Below are 19,023 nucleotides of genomic sequence, written 5' to 3' on the forward strand. Positions count from 1 at the left end.
GGGTATCAGAGGTCACCTCTTTCCCCTTTCACAGTAGTGGGGATGCATGCTCCGTGACCCATGTTCCCCAGGCCCTCCAAAAGGGAGTGGATCCAGGCAGATTCTCCACCCCTGGACTCAATCCTGAATGCCTCTCCTCAACCCTCACACTTCACCCTGCTGACTCCCAAAAATCCCAGCCACCACCTCCAACTACTGCCCTTTCTTCTTGCTTCTCATCCTCCATCTACAACACATGGGCTGCGCTCCCAGAGCCCTTGGCTCAAGTGATGTCTCTGCTCTGTGGGACATGGGGACAGGCAGAGAGTTGATCCCACCCAGGCATCTTGTCCTTACAGAGTATGGAAACCCCCTGCTTGGGCACTACCAGCTCTGCCCCACCCCCAAGCCTTCCTTTTGCAAGGGTCTCTGCTGACCTTTCCCCCGAGCACTCCAGTCAGATCCCCCAGCTGACCTTCTCTCCGACTCTCCCTTTGGACCCCACTCCTACTGTACAGGGATCCCACATCACAGCCAGCAGCCTCGTTTCTGAATGTACAGTGGGACTTCCCATCAGATCCTCCCAACTCAGCGTCCTGGGCACTCAGGTGTCCAAGGTACCAGGCTTTGCCCATGGACTCTCTGCAGGCTGCCTCAGACCAAGCCTCAGCTGGGAGGTAACAGTTGGTAATCTCCCTTATCTTCCATTTGGCTTTATCTTTAAAACTAACTTCTCACCTGACCTTGCTCCCCTTGGAGAGTCTATAAAAATAAGCTGGGAAATGAGGTGCAGAGAATTTGGTATATAATACCATGCCCTCTGGTCTCCAAACAAGTTTTTGAAACACTTTGACATCCATTTGGTCACTAAACCTTCAAAATCACCCTGTGAGGTGAGTACTATCCCCAGTTTTTGGATGAGGAAACTGAAACCCACAGAGATGAAGTGTATTTCCCAAAGGCACAGAGCCAGCACGTGGCAAAGTTGACATCAAGAGCTAAGTTTTCTGATTCAAAACTCAGTGTTTCTCTCCCACACCATACTCTCCCTTTGCAGGTAGCAGGGACCAAGCCCTGGGCTGTCCCCAAGACCTGAGGCCCCAACTTGGTGTTACTGGCTTCCAAATGCAGATATCACGGCAGTGACACTTCAGGGACTTTATTGCTTCCGTGGGGCACTGACTGCCCACCCTTCCAGACATTCCTCCCCAACCTGGCATCTCACCTGGATGGAATGAATCATGTTGAGGCCTTACTGCCTGAAAACAGCTCCAAGGCCCTCCTTCTCATGTTTGCATTTTACATGAGGGAGCTAGAAGACACCGTCTTAGCCTGGATCCCCGCAAAAGCAGAGTCTGAGACAAGGAGCTGGGTGCAGGGAGTTTGTTTGGCAGGTGATCCCAGGTAAAGAAGAAAAAGGCAGGGGGGAGAGTGAGAGCAGAAGGGAGGAAAGAATAATAAAGGATGAGTTACAGAGGTCACCACTATATATAGTACAGCAGTTAACACGTGTTCTGCTGTCCCTAGGAGAACTCAGTGATAAAACACAGCTGTCACCACACTCCAGCACAGCTGAAAACAGTCTGCCACATATAGACAGACTCTGTTCCACTCAACCTCTGATAGATATTCAGAATGTCCTCAGAATTACCATTCAGGACAGGGGGCTGGGGCGTTTATCCACAAGTCCCTACCCCATTGGCCATATTACATCATCTAATCAAGAGAATGACATCCCATTATCTTTGCCACATGCTATTGGTTAGAAGCTAGTCACAGGTTTCATCTGCTCTCAGGGGAGGGGATGGTATGACTCAAGCAGGTCACCTTAGGGTGTGTCTACCACACCTGGTCAGCAGTTCGCCACCTGACTGCACATTAGAATCACCTGGGAAGTATTTGCCAATAACCAGTACTTGGGCCATGCTCCAGAGATCCTGCTTTAATTGTCCTGAAACGGGCCTGGGCATCAGCATTTTTAAGGTCTCCAGATGATTCTAATGGGCAGCCAGGGATGCACTGGCCTGGATGTGGGAGAGCAAATGGAGTTCCCAGAAGAAAGCAGTCTCAGCCTAATCTAGGAGTCCCAGCCATGACCTTCACAGGTCAAAAGCAATCTATTTTTCATCCCCAGTAAAACTAGCCACCCCCACCTGATTCTGCACACAGTCTCTGCCTTTGCTGATAGAGCTGATTGCCGTCCAGCTCCTCACCTCTGTCCCTCCCAGTCCTTTTGCCCCTGCCCATACCTCTCAGTAGTTACACACCACCCTGGCTTCATACTCTTTTCTTCTACAATTATTCTCACTCCTGGCATTTTCTTTTCTTACTCTCTTTCCCTTTCACCTCCTGTATCAGTCAGGGTTTGCTCATAGAATCAGAACTACCAGGAGAGTATATAGTATGGAATGTATTATGGGGAGTTGACCTTGGGCACCTGTGGGAGCTGGTTTCACGGGCTATGTACGGCTGTTGTTTCCGTATCTTGTGAAGGAGCCTGAAGCCCACAGGGTGAGTGGTGAGGAAGGAAAGATGGACATGAAGCAAGGAAAAACAAAGACAACCTGCAAGCCGTAAGGATGGGCCAGAACTTGCACTGGTCTCTCACCACCTCTGAGCCTCCACCTTCGATGATGGGGCTGATTTGCAGGAAAAGCTGGTGGCCTTCCTTACAGAGCCAAACACACACCTGGCCCAGGAATCAGAGAAGCCGAAGCCAATTAGGTGAGCCAGAGACCAGCACATGGGAGCTGCAACAGGGCCCAGGGCCTGCTCCCACCTCCCAAGTGAATAAAGAATGTGGCTGCTGTTCCACGCCCACCTTCCAAATATCATGCACCACGTCCCTTGTGCCCTGGCTAACCCAGAACTAAGCAGGGAAGGGGATTGTGGGAAATGTAGTTCTGGCTCAGATAAGTTGATGTGGCACAAACCCACCATACTTCCCCTCTTTCTTTCTCTTTCTCATTCTCTCCTTCGCTCACTTGTCTTTTTTCCCTGCATGTATCCAAAGGCACTTTCAGTCATGAGAATTCACTCCTATGTGAACCTAAATATTTAATAAGAACCTATAGGGTTCAACTTTATGCTAATACTATCAGCGATGGCTATCTGGCAAAGGTAGAAGGGGAAACTATCTTCACCTTCTCACCCAGGCCAGAGGTGTTACAGGGACCCACACTGATCTAGCCCTGTTTGTTGCCTCCCTGAAACCCCCCAGGGTCAGGGCCAGGGCCAGGACCCCTTATTTCCACTTATTATATCTAGGCCTATGCAGTCCCTTGGGTTTTGCAAAACTGAGACATTGTCCCTGGCCTGGGGCCTGAGGCTATTTGCCACCGTACTTCTCTATGCTTATACCTTTTGCTAAAGAAGTTCAGGCTGGCGCCCACTGCTCTCAATCACTGAGAAAACTGTAAATTATATACGCAATGAGCAGCAGACCTTGAAAAGATACGATCCTCACAGGTCACAAAGGAGGAAACCTAAATGTCCGTCAACAGAGGAATGGATAAAGAAGATGTGGTACATATATACAATGGAATACTACTCAGCCATAAAAAGGAACAAAATAGTACCATTTGCAGAGATGTGGATGGACCTAGAGAATGCCATACAGAGTGAAGTAAGTCAGAAAGAGAAAAAAATATATTGTATAATATCGCTTATATGTGGAATCTAGAAAAATGGTAGAAATGAACTTATTTGCAAAGCAGACATAGAGTTACAGATGTAGAGAACAAACTTCTGGTTACCAAGGGGGGAAGTGGGGGTGGCATGAATTGGGAGATTGGGATGGACGTATATACACTACTATGTATGCAATAGATAGCTAATGAGAACCTACTGTATAGCACAGGGAACTCTACTCAGTGCTCTGTGGTGACCTAAATGGGAAGGAAATCTAAAAAAGAATGGATATATGTATATATAGGACTGACTGACTTTGCTGTACAGCAAGAAACTAACACAGCATTGTAAGGCAACTATACTCCAATAAAAATTAATTTTTTTAAAAAAGTTACAAATGAGGAAATTGAGGTCTGGAGAATCAAATGTGTTGTCCAAGACCACTCAGCCAGGAAGCAATAGATTTCACGTTTCCAATTCAAGTGTCCCGACTCCTGGCCAGCGATCTTTCTCCTGTGCCAAGCTTCTCTGTGAAATAAAGAATCAGAAGTAATGCAGTTTGTTCCCCGAGGGGAGGGCCAAGCCAGGCAGCCCTCCTTCAGATCTAGGGCGGACATCTCTTTGAAATGAGGGTAACACCTCAGGGAATAAAAGTCTGTCTGCTCAGAAGCAATCATTTGGAACTTGGGGCCCTCCTGTAGAATCCGCTGGCCTCTTAGCTCAGGCAGTTAATGTGTGCTGCTGTCTCTTAGAGGGCTCTGAGATGAAACACAGACAGCTGCCACACTTCCTAGCACAGCTGACAACAGTCTGCAGAGGCCTATCTGCAGCAAATCAGTCTCACTGGAGTGAAAACTAGCAGACGTCAGAGTTAGCCAGCAGCCCCGGGAAACCCAAGCCCGGCTGCCCTCAGCTCTGCCCTCAGAAATCATCCTCAGTCAAGTCGCTCACTCACACAAGGCAGCCTCTTGGCTTCTGCCTTCCCTTCTGCCCCCGAGGCCCATCTGTGGCTGCCAAACAAGTTGGAAAGCTGGAAAGAAGCCCTAGAGTCTCCTCAGGGGGGCTGTAATCCAAGAGGTTTCCTGGCTCCAGGTCAAAGACTCATAGACTCATAGGACACTTAAGCTTGCAGGGACTGTTGGGGGGCGTCTTACAGATGAGGAGACTAAGACTCTGACTCAGGAAGTCGGCTCTGAGGCTTTGACAATGACCTTCACCAAAGCCAACCTTGGCAAAACTCAAACACCAGTGAGGTTTGTGTCAACTCTGAATACTTTCTGCTAGGGCCAGGGATGCGTGGATAGAAAGGATAGATGATGGCTGGATGGGTACTGTGATGGATGGATAGATGGATGAATGAATGGGTAATTGGATGGGTAAATGGATGGGGGAGTGGATGGATGGATGGATGGATAGACCGACAGACAGATGGGCAGAAAGGGGGAGAGAGAGACAGAGGTAAACAGAGATAGATAGAAAGAAAGGAGGGAGAAAGGGACAGAGAAAGGAGAGAGGAACAGACCAGGGCGCTCACCTAGAATCTTTGACCCATGGGAAATAGTCTCAACTCCTTGGGTGGCCTCCACTGTGGGTCTTTCCACCTTGTCTCCCAGGCCAAAGGTGTTACAGGGGCCTGGATTGACCTATCCTCCTTGGTCGCCTCCCTGAGCCACCAATGTCAAAGCCCAGGACCCCTTACTACCTCTCACTGTCCCTAGGGATTGCCTAGGCAACGGCCCACACCAAAAAGTTCTCCTTATGATTTCGCCTTGTCTTTGGAATTTGCCAGAGCTTGCTTTCCAAACAGACGTACTCTTCTTCACTTATTTCCATGACAAATGATACCAACTTGACCATGTCAGCCAAGGCCAGGTCTCTCTGAAGCTCTGCCCCCACCCCATTCACTGCCACCATCCCAGAGCATGGCTTATCAGAAAGCGCTCACTCCCAGTGCAGGTCAGAGTGGCAGCCTGGCATCGGGACAGGTCCATGGGATCCCGCCCTGACTCTCTTATTCACCAGCAGGGTAATTTTAGGGGAGCCATGTGATTCCTCACCTATTAATGGGGGATATAACACCCAGTGTTGTTGGGAAGATAAAATGAGATTAGTATTTAGCACAGAACTTGGCACATACAAAAAGGCCCGACAAACAGAAGACACTGTTACAAAAGCATCAGGCACAAAGCCCAACAGAGCAGATTCACGGCACGTACGAGCATTACGGGATGCGGCAGACCCTTTCTGATGGATTGGCTATTGGCTGATTTGCTATTTTCTCCAGCAGGCACCAGCGAAGGAAAGGAAAAACTGGCTTTAATTTCTTTGCAGCAAAATGGCCAACTCTGCAAAGCCCATGGGCTATATATTTTTCCAAGGGGACATGGTTTTGGTCTCCAGTCCAAATCCCTGCAAATCATTATGTTCTCATCCACACTCCACCTCCTGTGACCCTTTAGCACAACTCCAAGAGCAGAATGTCGAGCAGGAGAAGCCGGGACACGTGACGTGGATGGCTGTGCCCTCTGCACTGGCGTCTGGGGCATGCGGGTAGTGGGCACTTCATCAAAATGGTACCTAGGGGCGTCCCTGGTGGCACAGTGGTTGAGAGTCCGCCTGCCGATGCAGGGAACACGGGTTCGTGCCCCGGTCCGGGAGGATCCCACATGCCGCGGAGCGGCTGGGCCCGTGAGCCATGGCCGCTGAGCCTGCGCGTCCAGAGCCTGTGCTCTGCAACGGGAGAGGCCACAGCAGTGAGAGGCCCGCGTACCGCAAAAAAAAAAAAAAAAATGGTACCTAGGGTTGTGGTGGGCGGAGTAGTTTGTGTCCACCAAAATTTAGGTACTCCATCTATAAGCTGGAGCTTTCCGGAATGGGGAGGGGGGAAGGCAATTGAGAAGAACTAAGAGAACCTCAAGCGGGAATGTGATTTCTTTCAACAAGTATGTCTTGAGCCCCTACTGTATGCTGGGTCCAGAGGCACCCTAAAGGGTCCAGAGATACAGACGCACCCAGATCATTTCTCTCTCTGGTCAGTTCTGAGAAAGGGGGCTAAGGAAGGAAAGGGAGGCGGGGGCACTTAGCACATCCTGGGATTCAGGGCCCTAAACAAATCACCTGGGCTGACGTGGAACCGCCAGGTTAAGCCACAGCACACACAGGTGCAAGGAAGCACCAAGTGCTTTTCCATGAGGAGCAGCCAAGTCTTCCAGCCAAAGTCTCCATCCAGATTCTGGTCCCCACATCCTCTTGGTAGCATCTTTTCCTCGGGGCCCCTGGACGACCAGGACCGGCACCTTCTTAAGGCAATCATGTCTCTGGAGGCGGGACCCCCAGATCCCCACATTCCCCTGGGCTCACTGTCTCAGGTGTAAGGGTTTCTGTGTGACCTGCTGCAGCTGCCCGTCACAGACACGTCTATGTCCACCTCTGCATTTTCACATCTGTGCTCTGCTTCAGGCTGCTGAGTGGGGGGTTATCCCTCATCAGGAAGTCCTGCTCTCCTTTTCTACTATTGCACTTGGCTTTGGGACCCCCTGTTATCTGTCCCGAGCTCCGTTTTCCTGGGATCCTTTAGATTCCACTTCTCAAAGTTACTCTTTTTCCTCGGTCACCTGCCTTAAAGGGTAAATTTCAAAAAGACATCACGCAGACCTCAAGAGTGACCTCCCTGATGGCACGTGCCTGTAGACCCCCTCCATCCCTACTGGGGCCGTGTTGGTCCATGGTCAGTCCTGGGCTCACCCTGGCTGTCTCATCACTCTGAGTCCCCCAGCTCTGAGGTCTTCAGCACGTTGGCCCTCAAGAAATTGTATCCCTATAGCCTTTCCTTGTTCACTTCATGCAGAAACACTCTCTTCCAGTCCCTCTGTTGTCCCAGTCATGTGAAGATTCTCTCTCTGCCTTTCTACTTCTCCTTCAAGAAGTGCTGAATTCTGACACTCCACTGAGGATAGGAACTTAGACACGAACATCCCAGATGGTCACCAAACCCATACCCGGCTTACTACCTACCTGCCTAGAGCTATGACTGGTCAGTTTCAGGCAGGTCAGGGAGGCAAGGGGCACAAGGGTGTGGGTGGTACCCATGAGGACTGGAAGGAGGCAGCAGATTAACTTATTCAATAGCCATTTATTACACACTTTGTCTATACCCGGGGACCAGACCAGACGCTGGGGATTCCTGGTAATCAGGACAGATGGACTCTCTGCCATGGGAAATATTTTAGTTAAGTAGAGGGAAACACATATAAATAAATACAATTATAATTTCAGATCACAGCAAGGTTTATGAAGAAGAAACAGGATAGCAGACTGGAAAGTGATGGGGGCCAGGGAGATGTGCTACAAAGATAATGTGACATAAGCCGAAGCCTAGGTGGTGAGAAGGAGGCAACTGGGCAAAGATTTGAGGGCAGAGATTTCCTGGAGGCGGGAACAGCATGTGAAAAGGCCCTGGGGTTGAGGGGGTTCAGGGAGGAGAGATCAAGTTAAAGTGTAGCAGAAACAGAAATAAGGCCAGAGAACTGTAGCTAGAGGAGAGTAAAACAGGGAAAAGTGGAGAAAAGGCTTCAGTGGGAGGATAAGGGGCTCAAAGGGACTGGAATTGTATTGCCAGTGTTTGCACTTTGGGGTTGCTTCAGGCTCTGAGACGGATGCCTTGCAATCGGCGTGGTCCCTGGAGTGGGACAACCTGCGTGGCTTCTTGTGGCCCTAATCATTCATAAGTCAGTCCCACAGCTATAGATCTGCTCAGCCACCAAGGGGCCAGCCAGGCCAGAGGGGAGTGCTGACCTCTGTAATGTCCCCTCCCAGGGGCTAGATGACGCTTAGCACTGGCCCAAAACAAAAACAAACCAGCCTGCCAGGGCCCTGGGCATTCTCGTCACAGGCTCTGGTAGTAGATCCTTGGCAAGAGGGAAGGGGATCAGTGCACAGAGGCCTCACCCAAACACCCGCATCCTCAACCTGGCCAAGGTAATTAACGCATCTCATTCTGGAGGAACGTTCTCCGTTCCCATCCTCAGAAGGATTCCTATCTTATTTTGCTTTATCAGATGTTCTTGTTTCCGATTTCACATCTAATATGCATTCATTGTAGAAGATGGAAAAGTCAGAGAGTGTAACAAAGAAGATAGCGATTAAGCACAAGTCTAATACCAAAAGAAGCCTCTAACCTTTAGCACAGTGGTCCTCCAACTGGCAGCATCAGCATAGCTTACCAGAAATGCAAATTCTCGGGGCCCCCCTCCACCCTAGGAACTCTGGGGTGACGCTCAGTCTTTCAGGTAATTCACACTCGAGTTTGAGAACCGCTGCTTTAGAATACATCCTGTCTTTCTTCTATGCTTTTTCACATCATTGAGTTCATTCTATGAATATAATTGCACACTCTGATTATTTTCTGCCACCATTATATCAAAGGACGCTCCCAGGACATTGAAAACTGTTCAAAAACTCCTAATGAACATCGTTCCGATGTCTGTATGACAACGTGTCCTGTGGTTCTGCCATCACTGACTTCACCAGAATTCTTTTCTAAACACGTTCTAGGGAGTTTAATAAGTCCTACCTGTCCAGCTGGATCCTGCAAAGTCAGGATGATAAGGGACAGAAGTAGGAAAGAGCAGCTGCTGACCCTGAAGAGCCACACCTGGATTTTGCTAGAGAGGAATCCTGACCAACACCAACACAGGTCCATGTGGTTCCAGAGAGGGTGCTGACCAGGATCTGGGAGGTGTGGGTTCCAGCAGGGCTCTGTGGCCTTGAACAAGCCCTGTGCCCTCCCTGAGCGCAGGTCTGACCGCCGAGAGGCTTGACCTCCACACCACCAGAGTCTCCCAAATGTCTCTTTCTACGGATTCTGGGCACTTCCAGCCGGCTGCCCTCCCAGACGGTCCCGTAGCTCTCAGCATCCCAGAAGCACAGCTGCTGCCGGCAACAAGACTGTTGGGTGGTTCTCCCACCCAACCTCCCCCTGCTTTCCTGCCTACCTGCCACTTACTCTGGTCATCTCTGTCACCAACAAGAGAGGTCTGTGACCTGACTGTCAGACACCTGTGACCTGTTCCAGGGTCTGCCCAAATCCCACCCACTACTGGCCGAGAGAGGACGATGACCAATGGCCAGGGCCACGTCCTCAGGGTCAGCACTGAGTCGTGTTTCCTCCCCCCAAAAAACCCAGCAGCTGTGGGGCAGTTGACTTTGTCTCAAAGTCTTTGAACACTGAGACTCCATCCACGCTTTACAATGCTGCCTAGTGGCCGTTGTCCACCGAACTGGGAAATAAGCAGCAGAGGCCCTGCTAGGCCTCTCCCAGAGGATAGTTTAGAAGAAGGTTGGATAATCCTTGCCCGATGCCCAGCCCCCCTCCCTCCATCTACAACCACCACCCTCCAGCCAGGACCCCTTCCCCCACTTCAACCTGTGCACCCAAGCTCTGCCCCTTCCCTGACCCTCTCCCCCAGCAAGTCCCTTCAGCAGCCACTGCCCTTAATTAAGAAACTTCTTGGGACTTCCCTAGAGGTCCAGTGGTTAAGACTCCATGCTTCCACTGCAGCGGGCACGGGTTTGATCCTTGGCTGGGGAACTAAAGATCCTGCAGCCCGCGCCGCCAGAAAGACAAATAAATAAATAAAACTTCTTTATTTCCATAAACACTTCCTGGAATTCTTCCCCCCGCTGCCCTCAACTTCACCAAAACCCCAGATCCCACTTGCCTCAAGAGTCTTCCAAGTGGAGGCTACCCAACCTTCTGCCCTCCAGCTCCACGTATTTTGGGGCCATCAGCACATCACCAACTCACCACTTCTGCATCAGGGCCACGGTTCCCACTCAACCACTCGTACCAGCCGGCAACACCCACACCTCTCTATGGCCACAGACTCTGCGTCCACCCCGGTCCTGCTCTCCTCCTGCACGAGGTCTACCAGGCCTTCTTCAGGTCAGTCACTGCCTTTTCTCTCTGCTCCCACCACCCACAGCCAAGGGCACTTTCCAAGCCTATCACTGGCCACCTCTGAAATCCTGAGCTCTGAAACTGCCTTCAGTCTGTCTTCTGTCCCTCCACCTCTGGCTGAATCCCCTCCTGTAACCCAGTGCCCCTAACACCTCCCTCCTCACCCAGTCTGACCGCCCCTCCAGGCTGGGCCTCCCCACATCTTTCACTTCAGCTCTTCTCGAACCGACCCCCCAAGTCTTCCCATCCCTGGCCTTCTGCTCCCACCTAGTCGCCCCTAACACAGAATCAAACCCAGTATCGCCCATTCTCCGTGCACTCCAGGGCTGCAGTGCCTGGCCTAGGAGAAATGCCAAAAGTAGGCCGACTGGCTCCTTCAGACACTCGGATGTCCGGCTGCCTCTGGAACGTCAACCCCACCACTCTGAAAGCAGCTCTTTTGCCCCCTTTCCTGTTTGCCCATTTCTGTTCCCCTCTAAAGCAATTGAAACTAACTCCTGACTCTCGCTCTCTCTAATGCACACCATGTCTTGTCTGACCTGTTGATTCTTCTCCTAGATAAAAAGGAGCAAAATTAGCTCCCCGCCCCCGCCAGTAGCCGCCTAAGCAATCCTGCAGGCAGATCGCTCGGGCGAGATAACATCTGAAGACACAGCCAGCCAGTCTGTGCTCAAGGAGAAGGATACAGAACCCAACCTCCTGCCTCGATGATTCACTGAGATTCTTCCCCACTCCATTATTCCCTTTGAAAATGTCATGGCTGAGCAGAATCTTTGGAGTTGGTCTCCGGACACGAGTCCACCATCTCCCCAGATTGCTGGCTTTTCTGATGAAAGAAACTTTCCTATCTACTGAAACCTGCCTCTCAAATTATTGGCTTAGGAGTGGCTAGCAGCCGAACCCGGGTTCGGTTACAGTTCCACGGGCTTTGCGCACCCTCATGAATTCCCTTGGCTTCATCCCTAATACCACATCTAGAATTTCATTTCTCTTCTAAATCCCAGCCCCATCCCAGCCCTCGCCCTCATGGAAGGGCCTGGCTCTGGTGGCCGTCCCTCCCCATCCCTCCCATTCAACTCCAGACACATCTATTTCCTCATCTGCTATCACCTCCTCTGTCCCCCTTGGGCAAGCAACCCTCCTTCTATGGGACAGAGACTCTCTCACCTGACCAGGAATCCACACTGGCAGATCATATTTCCCAAAAGTGGCCACAATGATGTTTCTGCTCCACCACACTCTTCCAGACCATTGCCAACCCCCTTGAACTTGAGCAGGCCTGCATGACTCTCTCACTGCACGAGAGGATACAGAGGAACGTCCCTCAGTGACTTTTGAGGCGAGGCAGCTCTTGCCCAGCTCCCCGAGAGCATGCACTTTGGAGCCCGTGCTAATCCAGCTACCCTGAAGTCTCCAGGCTGAAGGGACCACGTGGAGACAGAAAGAGAGATGCCCAAGAAGCATTCCCAGCCCAGGGGTTAGATACAGGAGAGAGAAAGCCTTCGGGGTGGCCTCAGCTCAACTACTGCTGCTGCTGAATGAGAAATGCTGCATGAGGACCGCCGAGCTCAAGCCCATCCAGCCCCCAGGACTACAAGAGGAAACAGCAAAACGATTCTGGCATTTGAGGTAATTCGTTATGCAGCATCACCAGCTGGACTCCCACCTGTGCATTCCCCACAGGCCCCATTCCGTCGCCAACAGCAGTGGCCCTGGTGGCTGCAGCCTCTCATTTTCCACTGGCTCCTGCCTCTCCCCAGCTTTCTAACGTTTTGTCCCCTGACCCCTCGTGCCATCCAGGTGGGGCCCCTCCTCTCTTCTCACTGACGTCACCAGGCACCTTGTAATGCACATCACAGCTTTTACATCTTCACTGCTTACTCAGTCTGGCCTCGTGGTGTAGGTAGGACAGCATGCTGGGAGCTGGGCGTTGGGGGCGGGGGGGACATTAAAATGATGCTGCAATGGTCCAGGGGATAAAGGTGGGCATGTGGGGACAGAGAAGGGTGGAGGAGAGAAGTTCTATCAGAAGCCACTGATTACTGCTAGAGATGGGGCCCAGGAGAGAGAGAGAGGAGCTCAGCATGACTGCCAAGTTTGTGCCTCCAAGGATTAGTGCCATTTTTCAAGGGTATCCAGGAAGATGATCAGGCTCTGGGGATGCAGAAGGAACATTCATTTGACCTTACCGCAAGGCATCTGCCTCTTCTCGGACCCCTCCTTCAGGTCTGCTCCTGGTCTCCCCAAACCCCAAACCCAACGTCCCCCCACCCCACCCCCAGCCACTCATTCTAGGGGTGCCTAGCTGACAACCAACTCTTTCTCAGGGCTTCACGTGCTCCTGCTCTGCCTGGCTTCACAGAGGCCAATGAGGATTCAAGCAGCCCGATTTTCAGGGCTGGGGACAGCTGGAAGGATGGGAAGGGGACAAGCCTTATGGAGCAGGGGCATGTGATCCGCCGCCACGTTCCCTCCACACAAGAGGCTGGCTTCGGGGTCTGCATTTTAACCTGGAAGCTCCGGGACAGGACAGGAAGATGTAAGACACTGGTTCTCAAACTATAAAGGTGCACCAGCATCACCAGGAGGGCTGTTTAGCACAGATCGCTGTACCCCGCAGCCCCAGAGCTCCTGACTCAATAGGTCTGTGAGTGGAGCCTGAGAATTTGCATTCGTAACAAATTCCGGCTGCTGTACTGCTCCCGGCACTTAAAGAAAGAGGGAGAGAAAGGATGGTTGCCCTGGGCAGGGAGTCCCTCTCCAACTTCAGGGAGAATGAATCCCATCTTGTTCATTGCTCTCTCCCCAGTGTCAGACGCAGAGTAAATCTTCAATGAAGATCTGTTGAGCTGACAACCCTAAATCAGAAAATAATGGCCCCAAAGCCCAAGACCAACCTCCTCTCTTTTTGGGTGGAAAAGGCAGCTCTGAGACAGACGGCCAGTTCCTCCCTGCATCTGTACTGCTCAGCTCCCGTCCCTGGTGTTCAGCTCAAAGAATATACATCCCCACCCCATCCCTTCTGCCTGCCTTTCCCCTGAGCTGGGAGCTGCCTCATTGACATGCAGCCCACACAACTGCAGGGCTCACTTCTGGATCACTGAGAAATGGGTCCGATTTGAAAATGTCAGGATCTCGTTAGCAATTCCAATGGCCACCGCGGTAATTATGCCCTTTCATGTTCCAGCGTGTTCCACCGCATCAGAACTGACACAAACACCTGCTTTTATAATATCACTGCCTGGAAATAAATGTCCAAAATGATATGAAAATGTACTAGGAAGAGATTAATAACTGTTCTTCCAGGAAGAAAGATAGCCCTTTTCAACCAGTATATTATATATTTTTTCCTCTTAAAAAAGCCTCTCTGATAGCATCTCCCCTTGAGGGAAACTGAATTATATTATCACTCACCGGCAGTAATCAGTTCTGTCAGCTGCTAGGCTGAGCTGCTGAAGGCAGGAGGGGGGCAGGAGACATTGGAGAGAGGCAGTTCCCAGGGGTGGGCCCTGGAAGCGACACCCCAATGCCCTCACCCCGCTCCCAGTCCAGAGTGTTTCTTCTCAGAGCAGATAGAACCCGGATCTGCTGATTGATGAGCAACTTGTTACAAAGCTAGGAGGCTGGATAGGAGAAGAGTGGCATCTGTCCACCTAGAAAGACCCTGTCTGGCCACCTGGGAGAGCTTCCCTGTCCAGTCCCAGCAAGGACTGTCTCCTTTAAGGCTCAGTTCACGAGCAGGAGCTAAGAGACGCCCAAAAAGGAGCCCAAATCCCATTTCCCGAGCCCCCTGCCAGAAGTTCCCACAGTCCAGCTGAGCAGTCAGAAAAGATGGGTCCACCACATGCCCAGGAGGGGCTGGGTGCTTTTTTTTTCAGGGTTCAAGCCAATTTTCATTGGAATCCCCAAAAGATACTGAACCTCAGTTGAGGTTCATCTGGGTTTCACAATAAATTTGAGGTTGAGGTTCATCTGGGTTTCACAATAAATTCCACCTCCTTTGCCCTTCTCTTAAATTAGTAAGACTGACTTCTGTTTCAATAAAAGTAGGGTTTTCTCTAGAAGCGTAATTTGATTTTTTTTAATTGGAGTAAAATTGCTTTACAATGTTGTGTTAGTTTCTGCTGTACAACAAAGTGAATCAGCTATATGTATACATATAGCCCCTCCCTCTTAGACCTCCCTCCCAGCCCCCATCCCACCCATCTAGGTCATCACAGATCACCGAGCTGAGCTCCCTGTGCTATATAGCAGGTTCCCACTAGCTATTTTACACATGGTAGTGTATTTATGTCAAACCTAATCTCCCAATTCATCCCACCCTCCCCTTCACCCCCCCCCCCACCACGTGTCCACATGTTCGTTCTCTACATCTGCATCTCTATTCCTGCCCTGGAACTAGGTTCACCTGTACCATTTTTCTAGATTCCACATATATGCATTAATATATGATATTTGCTTTTCTCTTTCTGGCTTACTTCATTCTGTATGACAGACTCTAGGTCCATCCACATCTCTACAAATGACCCAATTTTATGCCTTTTTATGGCTGAGTAATATCCCATTGTATATACGTACCACATCTTCTTTGAACAAATGGGACCTACTTAAACTCAGAAGTTTTTGCACAGCAAAGGAAACCGTAAACAAGACGAAAAGACAACTCTCAGAATAAGAGAAAATATATGCAAACAAAGCAATGGGCAAAGGATTATATACAAAATATAAAAACAGCTCGTGCAGCTTAATATCAAAAAAACAAACAACCCAACCAAAAACAAATGAGTGGAAGACCTAAATAGACATTCCTCCAAAGAAGACATACAGATGGCCAAGAGACACATGAAAAGATGGTAAACATCACTAATTATTAGAGAAATGCAAATCAAAACTACAAATGAGGTATCACCTCGCACTGGTTAGAATGGCCATCATCAAAAAATCTACAAACAATAAATGCAGGGGCCGGGTACTTTATGTGCATTTCCTCGTTTAATTATCTCAACAGCCTTAGGAGGTTGGCATAATTATACCCATTTTATTGATAAGGAAACTGAGGCACCGTGATGTAATAGTCACGTTCCTAAGGCCACACAGGTAAAAGAGTTGCAGCACCTGGAATCTAAACAGGTCGCTCTGACTTTGAAGGCCTCTCTCTTCCAGTATTCCATGTTGCCTCTAAGACAGCAAATGCTAAAGGCCACACAGGGACCCAGACAGAGAGCTGATGTCTGAGCTGGAGGGGGCAAACTTCAAAGAGGCAACCCAGCCAGGGCTGGGCTAGGCAAAAGATCAAGATTAAGATGAAATGGGGGTGGGTGGGAGCTGGGTGTGGTTGCAAAAGGGCCACACGAGGGATCCTTGTGGTGATGGAACTCTTCTATATCTTGACTAAGGTGATGGATACTCGAACTTACCCATGATAACGTTGCATAGAAGTAAACACACACACACCTGCACACACACGAGTACATGTAAAACTGGGAATAGTTAAATAAGGTCAATGTCCATTTCCTGGTTGGGAGACTGCACAACAGTTTTGCAGGATGTCACCGTTGGGGGAAATGTGGAAAAGGGTATACCAGATGTCCATATTATTTCTTCCACTTGCATGTGAATCTATGATTATCTCTAAATAAAATGACTTTTTTTTTAGAAATTAAATGAGGAAAGTATGCCAGGTAAGGGGTATCCCACGACCAAAAGGGCATGGGCTAGGAGTTGAGAATGGACAGTCTGGATTGGGAACTGTTTTCTTCTAATGGAAACAGAAACTTCACGTGGTAATAGGTGATATGATTAGCCGTCTGCGAAGGCAGGGACCATGCCTTCTTCCTATAACCCCTCCAGCTCCTGACACAAAGACAGGCAGGTTTGCTTATTTGTGGTTTACCTCCTGGTATATATCAGTGCCAAGCCAGCCATTTACTTGGTAGATGGTACGACATAATGGAAAGGTAAAGCTTTAGTCACACAAACTTGATTCAATTCTTGGCTCCGTTGGGACTTCCTTGGTGGTCCAGTGGTTAAGAATCCATCTTGCAGTGCAGGGGACATGGGTTCTATCCCTGGCCAGGGAACTAAGATCCCACATGTCTCTGGGCAACTGAACCCACACCACAACTAGAGAGTCCACGTGCCACAACTACTGAGCCTGCTCACTCTGGAGCCCACACGCCCACCACAACTAATGAGCCCACACTCTGGAGCCCGCACGCCACAACTAGAGAGAAGCCTGCATACCACAACAAAAGATCCTGCGTGCCACAACTAAGAACTGATGCAGCCAAAAATTAAATAAATAATTTTTTTTTTTAATTCTTGCCTCTGTCACTTAATCATGTTGGCCCTTAGAAAAAATGTTTAACCTCTTTGAGACGTTACTCACCTGTAAAATGGAACTAGTACTGCCTACCCCATTGATTTGGAGGATTCAAGGAGAAAATGTCTATAAAGTGAGATGCCCAGCACATGGTGGATACTCAGTAAATGGCAGCCATTGGTAGTACCACGTGGTGATTTACCTGTACAGGGGAAGGGAACACTGAAAGAAGCTTCTCATGCAACCCTTAGCGGGGACTCGGTCTGGAGCCCACCAGGAGCTGTCAAAATGGAACATCAAGAACTCACTTTGCTAAAGACACAGACCTACTGGAGAACGGACTTGAGGATATGGGGAGGGGGAAGGGTGAGCTGTGACAAAGCGAGAGAGTAGCATGGGTATATATACACTACCAAACGTAAGGTAGATAGCTAGTGGGAAGCAGCCGCATAGCACAGGGATATCAGCTCGGTGCTTTGTGACCACCTGGAGGGGTGGGATAGGGAGGGTGGGAGGGAGGGAGATGCAAGAGGGAAGAGATATAGGAACATATGTATATGTATAACTGATTCACTTTGTCATAAAGCAGAAACTAACACACCATTGTAAAGCAATTATACCCCAATAAAGATGTTAAAATAAATAAATTAATTAATTAATTAAAAAAAATAACTCACTTTGCATGAAGGGCTCTCAACCTCTTGAGATGGATCATAAAAGAGATCTGAGACCAGGAGTTTATAACGTCAAATGGAAAAGGCGGAAAGAAGGGGAGGCCCAACCTCTCCAGGAGCAGCAGGGAGCTCTGCCTGGGACAATGGTTTGAGGTCCAGAAGGAAGGGTTGAGCACGATGATGACCAATGTCCAATGTCAGCCCAGCCCCCGGGGAACATATTCTCGTGACTGCCTTGGATTTTTAACTGTCTCTGTGCATCTACCAGTCTCCACAGGAAAGAAACTCCAATGTTCCTTCACTCTTTGCAGCCCTGGTTCTGCACTCAGCTCTGTACAAATATATGCAAATGAGACTTCATATATATATATATATATATATACACACACATATATATATACATACAGACTCACACACATACACATGCAAACACTTACACACATGCATATGCATACGCACGCATACATACAAACATGCACACACATATGAATATACCTAACACACATATACACATACACACACACATGCCTCTGCATATATGCATACGTACATAAACATGCACACATACATACACATGTATGCATGTATATACGCACACACACGCTCACACACACTTCGTGCTGCTCCCAGCGTCCTTGCTCACACCGTATTTCCAGCCTCAACTTATCCCACAGTGGACTCTCAGCACCGAGTCTCCATCCAAGACCACAGCCTCCCTCATCTGTATACTGATTCTCACCCTCTCCTCTACATTGCCTTAGTCTACCCTCAGCAAACACTACCCAAGTCATCCTGGTTCCAGGACTTGTTATCTTAGCACCTGAACCGCATAGATGCGCCTGCTGGCCCCATTACCACAGACCCTATAGAGAGGAGGTCAAATCCTTGGAGCCCAGGTGGGAAGGAGATATTGGACAGCTTGGAATCCCAGTTGCAAAATCCCCCAGTGGTGGGAGAGCAGAGTGGAGAGAACACCCAACATTAAAGATTTCATTGATTGTACCTGCAGGGGCCTTGACTCTCTCCCAAGGCCGGGGGGAGACGAGATGCTCCAGGCAGAACTGGGTGACACCCTATGCCCCATCTTCATGTTCCGTGACCTCAGAGCGAGGCCTCCCAGCCACTCGCAGGGAGAGGCACCTGCCCCCACCCCAGACCTCGGATCAAGTGAGAGGCACCAGGAGCGGTGGGGAGGTGTTGACGAGCTCCCAGGCGCTTGGCCACGTTTTCACTGCAGAACTGGGACAGGTGATGGAGAGGTGGGAAACGGCGCTGAACAGAGCATCGTTTCTAAAGCAAACCAGCAGTCTTCAAAAGATGGGAATCAGCAAGATTAATGAGGCCGATTACTGCCAGCTGCTTAAAGGGATTTGAAGGCTTTCGATGTCAGTACATTTATGATGACAGAGTAATTAGAGCTAATTAAGAAAAAATGAAGCTGAGAACACTGCAGTTGGTTC

This window comes from Stenella coeruleoalba (genome assembly GCF_951394435.1).
Source record: "Stenella coeruleoalba genome assembly, chromosome: 15".
In the NCBI taxonomy this organism is placed as follows: Eukaryota; Metazoa; Chordata; class Mammalia; order Artiodactyla; family Delphinidae; genus Stenella; species Stenella coeruleoalba.